The sequence below is a fragment of the Pangasianodon hypophthalmus genome (genome assembly GCF_027358585.1).
Source record: "Pangasianodon hypophthalmus isolate fPanHyp1 chromosome 9 unlocalized genomic scaffold, fPanHyp1.pri SUPER_9_unloc_2, whole genome shotgun sequence".
NCBI classification, from domain to species: domain Eukaryota; kingdom Metazoa; phylum Chordata; class Actinopteri; order Siluriformes; family Pangasiidae; genus Pangasianodon; species Pangasianodon hypophthalmus.
Genome location: NW_026514201.1, coordinates 20,581 through 31,861, shown reverse-complemented (window position 1 = coordinate 31,861; position 11,281 = coordinate 20,581).

Sequence of the window (11,281 nt, the reverse complement as noted above, 5' to 3'; positions counted from 1 at the left end):
GTGAGTGTAATATGACAGAGGAAAGCTGTAGAGTTCTGTCCTCAGTTCTCAGCTCAAACTCCTCCAGTCTGAGAGAACTGAACCTGAGTGGAAATGAACTGCAGGATTCAGGAGTGAAGCTGCTCTCTGCTGGACTGGAGAATCCACACTGTACACTGGAGATACTGTGGTGAGATAATCACACGCGCACACACACACACACACAGATTTAATAAATGCAGCAGCATCCAATTTTCATCTGTGGTAATTGTAATTGTAGTGATTTGATATATGTTGTCATTGTTGTGTGTGTCAGATGTAAATGTAAATGTACTGTATATAAAGATTTTGTGTAGTTCATGTTTTCGATGCTAAAACTGAGTGTGTTAAGTGTGAGAAGGTTTTCTTTCTTGCAGGATGTGTAACTGCAGTATTACAGATGAAGGTTGTGCTGCTCTGGCTTCAGCTCTGAGGTCAAACTCCTCATCACACCTGAGAGAACTGGATCTGTACGGTAATAATCCAGGAGAATCAGGAGAGAAGCTGCTGTCTGATCTACTGAAGGATCCACACTATAAACTGGAGACACTACAGTGAGTTACTGACTTACTGTTTCTTTACTGTACTGTATTGTATGATACTGAATAATTTTCATTATGTACTCTGACAATATTTACAATATTATAGTTTTATTGTGCATGTGTGTGTGTGCGCTGGTGTTTATGCTGATGTTGTTTGTTTATACTGATGCTCTTCTCTGTCTTACAGCATTGAGATGTATTAACTCACTGGGACTGGTGTATGACAGGAGTCTCACCTCAAACCTCTTTTCCAGGATAAAGCAGTTTTGGTGAAGCGTTAGAACCCGTCCCACATTTCCAGCAGTTTGGGAGCTGAATCATTCATATTCAGATGTAGAAGTTCCATAACAATAACCGTGACTGATCACATCCTTTTATCCACTCAGCTACAAGTTACTTCAGGCTTTAATAATGTATTTTACAATCCAAAGTCACATCCTTCATTGTCTACACACAACACAGAGATATCATCACATCATCACACTGATTACACAAATACACATCCATGTGTTGTAGTTATTTTTACCTCCTTATTTTTATCTATTTACTCAGTATCTGTTTCTGCACAACATGGCTTTATTCAACTTCTGTTCCTTGTTTGCTAATGTGTTTTTTAAAGGTAAATTCTGGCAAAAAAAAAACAAACAAACTAGAATTTAATATATTATTTGTCATGGTATGTAGTATTATGTTGCATGGGATTGTATTGCTTACTGTCTGTGTTTTAGCAGAATTCAAGTAAAACAAAGTAATCATGCTAGCATTACGGTAGTTAAATGTGTTGTTGCTAACTTCATTTATTTGACTCAGTTTAATTTTGAAAGATGTACAGTTACTCCCTGCTTGCCTCGTGTTTCTCTTCTTGCTGGCACAGTTCTAAAATTTAAATAAAATTAAATTTAATTGAAAATATTCTGGACATGTATGTAACACTGTGCAACTAACTCAAAATCCCTATCTGTTGAGTCAGTTCTTTCACGTAAGTAATCTGTTCGCTCTATCGTGAATAAATTACTTCCAAAGGAAAGTGATTGCTTATTAGCAGTAACCAGCTAGCTATCTCTCTTCCCTGAATACGCCATTATCTGTTGAGCATCGCCCCGCATTTCCCCCTTCACCCCTATTCTCCTCCCCCAAATATCCACCATTAGCACTGTAGTTTTGTTTTTTTTTAATTTTGCATCCACCTCCAAGATACATAATCAGGAGGCAGTTTCCCCAGTATTCAAACCAGTAAATCTCTCTACAGTGTCTGCTGCATCATCATAAGATGAACGATCTGTAAGATACAGTTAGGCATGTTTACAACAGCTGTATCAATGCTTACATTTTTAACAAGTCAAACCTTGAAGGCGGATGGGCGACAACAAGAGAAGACCACATCAGGTTCCACTCCTGTCAGCCAAGAAGGGCAATCTGAGGCTACAGTGGGCACAGACTCACCCAAACTGGACAGTTAGAGATTGGAAAGAGGCCAGTATGTATTCTTCCAGGTCACTGAAAATGAAATGGACATAACTGAGATTATATATCATGAATCTACACCAAATATCCCAAAATATTTTGACAGTAATGTAAGGCAGGCAAATATTTGTCTAATACTAATACTATTTGTCATTTCTATAGGCATGGTGGTAGATTTGTCGACGGTGGAGTGGTTGGCTGCCTTATGTCCCAGGGTGCCCTCATGTCTGTGTTAGCTTCTGGCTCTCCCTTTTAGTTATGCTGTCATAGATAGTCTTGCCAGAGTCCCTGCTTGCACTCTGCATGCAAAGTACATTGTCCTTAGCCATTAGAGGACAAAAGCTCACCTAACAATCTCTCCCTCTCTCTCCATCTCTCTCTCTCCCTCACTCTCTGTCGAGCTACACATGCTACTTCTGAGATGCCAGTGATCCTGTCCCCTTCTGCTCCTCCTCGCTGCTTGACCCATCCTGATGCCCTACTTCTAGTTGGAGTTCTCATCAACTGAGCTCGTTCGCTGCTGCTGGGGGTGGCCCCATATGGACGACCTGAAGAACTGTTTGGATTGCTGGGGATATGGTTTGGGGATCTCATATGGGGAGCTGTACTGTAATGGCTTGGGACTGCGATTGATGTAGTGGCTTTGGGGCTGCAGTTGGCACGAGCACCTTCGTACTCAGGACTCCATCAGTGGACAGTGGATAGATTTTAACCAACCGGACTTCTTGCAAAAACTGTGATGAATTTACAATTGCACCATTTGTCCATATAGTACACAATAATAGAAGGGATTTATTTATAATTGCACTATCTGTTGCACCTAGATAAGGATGGGTTCCCTTTTGAGTCTGGTTCCTCTCAAGGTTTCTTCCTCATATTGTCTCAGGGAGTTTTTCCTTGCCATTATCGCCTCTGGCTTGCTCATTAGGGATAAATTCACATATTTACAATATATATTTTTACAATAATCCATTTATTTCTGTAAAGCTGCTTTGTGACAATGTCCACTGTTAAAAGCGCTATACAAATATAATTGAATTGAATTGAATTGAATAGATTGTATTCAATCTTAATTATTTGTTTTTACAACTTGAGATAACTTTAAATAACTTCATTATACTCTGAGAGGTGAAAAAGAGTATTTGTAATGAACATTGTTTCATCGAGATTTAAAACTATTTCAAAAGGCTGAAAGATATAAATAACACACTGATCTGTGGCCATGTAGTTATAGAAGTCATGTAGCAAATCCTGATGTTTTTTTTTTTTTTTGGTCATTTTTTCCACCTCCTCCCTTCATTTAATATTTCACTGCTGCACTATTTATGATTAATCTGACATTTACATACACAAGGCCTTTATGTTATAAAGTCTGATACTGCACTGCTGTGTAATTATAGAGATATTTAGAAATTTCTTACAGTCATTATTTGGGTAAAATGTTCCTTAATTCTGTAAAAAGTTTAGTTTAACCATAATTACTGAATAATTCAAATTAGTTACTGAATGATATGTTTTAAAATGAATAACTTAATAACAATCCATGGATTTTAAAGGTTCATGAATAAGTGATGTTATAGTATGTGTGTGTAAATCTGTGTTACTGAGCGTGTGTGTGTGTGTGTGTGTGTGTATGTGTGTGTGTGTGTGTGAATCTGTGTACTGTGTATCATCAGGTCCTCGGCTCCTGGCTGCCAGGTTTGTTGTCTGGATGGTCGAGTTCCCTGTTTAAAGTGTGTTATTATGTACATGTATGTAAGGATTTAATAAAAAGGCATCATGCTCATTGGTTATTTCACTGTCATGATCCGCCCACTTCAGTTCATGAGATTTTGTTGGTCTATCAGTGTGGGTGAAAGAGAGAATGAGAAAGCCTGTGTGCCTCTGTGTATTGTTGCAGGGCTGGGGAGGAGGCCGCATTACCACTTTATGTTCTGTTTGGGGCTAAATGACTCCTTTTAAAACCCTGTACATTATAGAACTGATTGTTCCAGCCTGAGCTTACCTCAGCTCCTCTAACAACAATATTCACTTTACACAGATTGATATGTAACATGGTTTTAAACTAGTTTAAATATTAAGATAAGATAAGATAAGATAAACTTTATTAATCCCCGAAGGGAAATTCAGGTAGTCTCATAGATAAGTAAGAAAGAAAGTAGTAGTAAAAAGTAGTGAGAGTAGTAAAGTAGTGAGTTAGTTTTTCTGTGTGCATCTTTTCACCACGGCCTCCAGTGACTCAAACCTCATTCCAGTCACTGAAGAAGCTTTTTGCACCAGTTTGTCCACCCGCCTTGCATCCTTCTGCTTTATGCTGCCTCCCCAGCAGACTGCAGCATAAAACAGCACACTTGCTACTGTAGTTTTGTAAAACATATGTAGCATCTTCCTGCAGATGTCGAAGGACCTAAGCGGTCTTAGGAGGAAAAGCCGTCTCTGCCCTTTTTTATATTGTACATCTGTGTGAAGTGACCAGTCCAACTTATTGTCCAGGTGCACACCTAGATATCTGTAGGCTGGGACCACTTCATTGTCCGCACCATAGATGCTGACTGGATAAGGAGGGGGTTTAGCCCTTCGAAAATCCACTACCATCTCCTTGGTTTTAGAGGTGTTTACTAGGAGGTAGTTTTTGTGACTCCAGTCACTGAAGGATTTTATCAGGGCTCTTTACTCCTCTTCCTGACCATTCCTGATACATGCAACAATCGCAGTATCATCAGAATACTTCTGAATGTGGCAACACTCAGAATTGTAGGTGAAGTCTGCTGTGTACAGTGTGAACAGGAATGGAGCCAAAACAGTCCCCTGTGGAGCCCCTGTGCTGCTTAGAACTCTAGCAGAGATGCAGTTGCCCAGCCTGACAAACTGTGGCCTTTCTGTTAGGTCAGTGATCCAGGACACAAATGAGAGGTCAACCCCCAACCCTTTCAGTTTGTCTCTAAGGATGATTGGTTGGATGGTATTGAATGCGCTCGAAAAATCAAAAAACATAATCCTCACGTAACTTGCGGGTTCTTCCAGATGAGACAAAACACGGTGACACATGTAGAGGACAGCATCATCCACACCAATGTGCTCTCTGTAAGCAAACTGCAGGGGATCCATTGCGTGTTTAACCTCGAGTCTTAGTAGGTGCAGAATCATCCTCTCCAGAACCTTCATAATGTGGGATGTGAGAGCCACCGGCCTATAGTCATTTAGTTCAGCTGGACACTTTACTTTAGGTACTGGAACTATACAAGATGTTTTCCACAGAGCCGGGACCCTCCCCAATTTTAGACTCAGGTTGAAGATCCTCTGCAGAGGCTCACACAGTTGAGCAGCACAGTCCTTAAGCAGTCTAGGACAAACACCATCTGGGCCAGCTGCCTTCCCACGGCACAGTCTTTGTAACTGCAGCCTCACCGTTGTTACTGTGACAGATGGTGGAGCATGCTCAGGTGAAGGAGGGGGCAAAGCTGCAGGGGTGGAGATGCACACAGGTGTAGGCAAAGGAGTTGGAGTAGATCGAGGAGGAGACAGAATTATTGTCTTATTACTGTGCACTGGATTATTCTGCCATAACAACTCCAACACACGCCTCTTCTCTACTTTTTACTCTTATTACTATTATTATTATTATTATTATTATTATTATTATTATTAAGAACATATCTTCATGCCTCTCAGCACTTGACATGGAAATGTTAAAAAAAGGTTTATATTTACTTTTTATATCTGGATATCTGTAACAACTGATTTGTGATAAAAAGTCCATTGTTAAAAACGCTATATAATGAAATCACCGAGTGCATGAATGAATGAATAAATAAATAAAATTAAAATGCCGGTCCTGCGATTTTAAATCAAACTTTATTGAATAATTCACAATTTGTTACAATAAATCTTCAACATTCGCAATTGTTACAATAACTCTTGAACATTTACACAGTTTAAATATTTCACAATTTGTTACAGTAATTCTTCAACATTACAAACTTTTAAATATACAAAAATAACTATTTACAACATAGTCCAATCATATTATTATATCTACATAGTTATTTCCCTTAAATATTTACAGACATCATATTTTTAATAAAGACCATGGAGATTTATTTTTAGATCTTCGCTCCATTGTCCTTTGTCTTTTTAGTTCATTTAAGATTAGTTTAAAAAGCGTCTCAGCTGGGAGATGGCATTGCTTACTGATCATTGTGCACCTTGTTTTCCACATTTTATACTTAACAATACACATTATAAGCCTATAAAATCTTTTATGTTTTTGGCTTTTTTTTTTTTCCAAATATTCCATACATTATAGTCTTTTCATTTGTGTTGATATTCAGTCCTAGATGTTTGGGTTTCTTGCCTTATTTCAGCTGAGTGTGAGCAATGGAGCAATAAATGGTCTATTGTCTCATCCTCATCACAATCATCAACAGCACAGTTTTTCTTTGTTCCCAAACAGCTCCATTTCACCTCACATCTAACTGCGAGTCTTAAAAACATCAGTTTCCATCATATGAAGGTCTTGCTTATTTGAATCCTAGTTTTATAATTCGCAGCTTTCCAATGATGGATTTCTGTCTTAATCTCTTCTTGTTGTTTCTGCCAGTTTCCTTCGACACATTTAGTAGCCGATATGGTCAGTCCTAGTCATTAGATTTGGGCTTTTATCTGGATGGTTAAAGTTGGGAGAAATCTGTTTCCTATCCATACTGCCTCCGGTTTATTTTGGTGTCATTTGGCTCCTGACTCTTCTTCATCTCATTTAAACAGTTCATTTATTCCGTCTAGTTCTTTTGGACTCTTTATAAAGAGCGGAATATCATCGGCATATGCAGTGACTTTTTCTTTTTTCCCTGTTGAAGTTTTAACGCCCTGTATTCTTGGATCTTCTTTTATTTAGTGGAAAAGTGGCCTAATGGCTATAATATAGAGTGCAGCGCTCAAAGGCCAGCCTTGTTGAACTCCTCTGTTTATCTCAAAGGAATCCGTTAAATAACCGTTTACATTCATCTGAACTGCTCATTTTTTACATCAAGCTTTTAGCATTTTAATAAAGTCTTTTGGAAAGCCATAATGTTCCATAACGCTCCATAAATAATCTCTGGATATCAAGTCAGAAGCTTTTTTTTTTTTTCCCTTATTTATTTATTTATATATTTATTTATTTTTTGAGCATGTATTTAAAAAAAAAAAACATACAGCCAAACAGCAATCAGTGTGAGGAGGTTAGTAAAAGTACTGTGTGTTTGTAAAACATTGACATTCCCTTTACAGACACGAGACGCTCCTTTTGAGCATGTCTGTGGGCTCAAGGCCCGGATTCTACACTCCTAGGTCCACTATAACTCCGGGTCACGTGGAGCAGCACAACATCTTATTAGTAGCCCATCATTCAGCTGATCACCATCAAAGTCTGTGTACACTTTTAATCGAGCCACATTTTACCACACGACTAGTTCACTCACAAATGCCACCACTGCCCTCCACTACTAGTACTACTAGTAGTAGTAGTATTGCTGCTGTTGTTGTTGTTGTTGGCTGTTGTGATCATGTTTTAATATATGCTCTAACAAGCAACAAACATTTCTTAAAGGAATTTCTAATTGTTCATTCATTATTTCCTAAAGATACAGGTGAGCCAGTTATAAACATAGAAACAAGAAGAAGAAGAACAGGAGAGGAACATGAGGTAGAGGGAATAAAAAACAGAGCAGGTAATAATATTAATATCATATCATGAGGTCAGTAATGTAACTGTAGAACTGCTGATATTAGTTCAGCTCATGTGGTTCAGTGATGTTAGTTCTGTTCAAAAACTGACAATATGAACTTATTTTAAAACAGAGATGCTGCAAGAGCTGGATGATGGGACAGAGGCTGAAGCTATCAGTCAGCTCACACTGTAAAAAGTGATTTTTTGAACTTGTAAATAAAGCTAGCATAATTTAAGTATATTTTACAAACAAATCCTATTTTGTCTTTTTACTTAAAAATGTCACGTATAATTCAATAAGCTACTTGAGGTTTCGTTTTCATTTACTGTGCTTAAATACATAAGTAAATTCAAATGAATCTGCCGAAGTAAGATTTACTTAGTGTTTTGTCATCTAATGAACTAATGCAAAAAATGACAAACGCAAGTAAATCTTACTCCACGAGGCCAGGTAATCTATGCGCATGCTCTCTTGGTTCTGAAGTTGGTGCGCAGAGGAAGGCAATGGAGAATTTTCAACAGATGCTTTCATTTTGTTGTCTTCTATGCAATTCATTGCCATTCTCTTCAGAGAAGCAATATTTTGAGCACCTTAGCAACCATCTGAGGAGGTACGAGGTGGTGACTTGTGTATTCAAAAACTGCAGCTTCAGCACAAGCATTTATTTGACCTTTGCTACCCATAAACCCAGGAAACACAATAAACACTCCCTTGAAGATTTTAAAACAGAAGTCTTGAAAAAATACCCAAATCCCACTGTTTTGCAAAATGATTCAGAGGTCTCTGAGGATGACACAGAACTGGATGAAACTTTGGTTGAACCACAAGATAATTTGTCTGACGTTATAAAGAAGAAGTTTGGTCAACTTTTTCTAAAGTTGGAAAGTAATTTCAACGTGTCAAACAGGTGCATTGATCAAATCGTAGATGAGCTTCAGTTCATATCCTCCTCTGCATCTGCTCCAGTTTTGAAAGATGTTGTTGAGTCCACTTTAAAAAGCCATAACTGTGACATAGATCCAACAGTTATCTCAGATTTGGAGAAAAATCTGTGTGAATCAAACCTTGTCAGTTCAGCTTTAGGGAAAGATGGACCTTTTTCAACAGCATATAAGAGGAGAGAATTTATGAAAACACATTTTTCAGTTGTTGAACCAGTAGAATACATACTGGACAATAAAGACAACAGAACATTCCACTATGTTCCAATACTCCAGTCTTTGTTGCAAGTCTTGAAGAATATCGAAGAAAAGGACCTAGTCACTCAAAAAAATACTGGATGTGCATCACAATACCAGTCCTTCCATGATGGATCTCACTTTCTTGTAAATGAATTTTTCCCAGGCAATGTCAAGAGATTAAGTCTTATTCTGTACATCGATGACTTCGAAGTATGCAATCCCTTGGGAACTTCTCGCAAGATTCACAAAGTCACCGCTGTCTACTGGGTGTTAGGAAACTTTCCAGCACATGCACGATCAACATTGGCATCTATTAATTTAGCCATTCTTTGTAAGGCAGATGACACAAAGCGATTTGGATTTCAGAAAGTACTAGAGCCACTGTTAACCAATCTTCAAAGCTTGGAAAAAGATTACCATCTGAAATCCAAATCGCTTTGTGTCATCTGCCTTACAAAGAATGGCTAAATGTTGGAAGTTTTTATTCCAAGTCTAGGAAAAGTCATGAAAGGCACTGTGGTGAGCGTGGTTGCTAATAAGTTGGGAGCCCATTCTGTGGGAGGATTCGTTGAAAACTTCACGGGATCTCATGTCTGCTGATTTTGTCTTGCAGACAGGTCCCAGTTTCAGACTACAGAAGTAAGATCTGGACTTTTTCAGAGGAGAGATAAAGAGCAGCACACTCTGCATGTTGAGACAGTTTTGTCAAGTCCTACTTCCAGTCCTTGCTATGGTGTGAAAAAACAGTGTGCACTGTCTGAAACATCACTTTCATGTAACATATGGTTACCCACCAGATGTATTACATGACCTTCTTGAAGGTCTTGTTCCAGTGGAACTGGCATTGTCATTTCAAGCCTTTATCAAGAAGAACTATTTTTCTCTTGAGGAGCTCAACAATTGCATTCGACAGTTCCCTTATAAGTGGAGTGACCAAACAAATCATCCACAAATGATTCCTGCTCATTTTGCCACAAAAAGATCTGTAGGAGGCAATGCGCATGAAAATTGGTGTGTGTTGCGTCTGTTGCCTCTCATGATAGGCTTGAAAGTACCTGAGGATGATGAAGTGTGGCAGATGTTAATGACCTTAAAAGACATTGTGGAACTTGTGATGGCCCCACTTCATACAGAGCAGAGCATTTGCTACCTTGACTCTTTGATTTCTGAGCACCGACACAGATTTCTGGAAGTTTTTCCTCAAGAAAAGCTTCTTCCCAAACACCACTTTCTCGAGCACTACACTGAACTCATTCAGGAATTTGGTTCTCTGGCAGCCTTGTGGACCATGAGATTTGAAGCTAAACATGGCTTTTTCAAAAAAGCTGTCAGACAAACAGGCTGTTTCAGGAACATACTGCTGTCCCTTGCAAAAAAAACACCAGCTCATGATAGCATTGCATCTCCATGAATCAAATTTGAACAAGTCATCACTTTCGGTCACAGCAACTTCACAAGTCTCTGTGGACATCCTAAAGGATGACATAAAAGATTTGGTGCAACATAGGTATCCACATGTCACAATGGTACATGTTACAAATAATGTGTGCTTTTTAGGCACCAACTATAAACCTGGAATGTTGCTATGTCATGGTTTCACTGCAGACTTGCCAGACTTTTGTGAGGTGTTACAGTCCATCTTGGTTTGTAATGAACTGGTCTTTGTTGTGAGACTACTAAGCACATGGTACAATGAGCACCTTAGGAGCTATGAGTTGGAACACACAGCCAACATTCAGTTACTTGAGCAAAGAGAAATGGTTGACTACTATCCCCTGGCTGCTTACACTTTTTAGGTGCATGATTATCGAAGTTAATGCTATAGTGAACAAATTTTTAATTAGGATGAATTGTTTTAATTGCTGTTTTTTTCTGTTGCAGATGTGTACCCCAGCAAAGCTGCGAATTGTTTTTGAAGAGAATGACATTCACAAATTGGTTCTGCCCTCAGGCATCCCCAGTACTCTTCAGGACCTTAAACATGTTATCAAAGAGACATTTAATATTCCAGACCGCTTTACTTTGATGTATGAAGACATGGATTTTGGGGGCCAGTTTTTCACCTTGAGCTCAATAGATGATGTACAGGATAAATGTACTTTAAAAGTGGTACAAACTGAACCCATCACCCTGAATCTGAGTGCTGTGGAAGAACCGATCCTACGAAATGAGTCTGACGCCATGTCATGCAGTTCTCAGGACAACATTGTGCTATGTCCTTCTGAAAGTGAGACATCATTCCTTTATTTAGACTCCAGATCCAGCAGTCCTCAAGACACTGTTCTGCTATCTTCATCTGAAAGTTCCACTTCATTCCGTTCTCAAGGATGGCCAGCAAAGTTTAAAATACCAACTTCCTCATTTGATA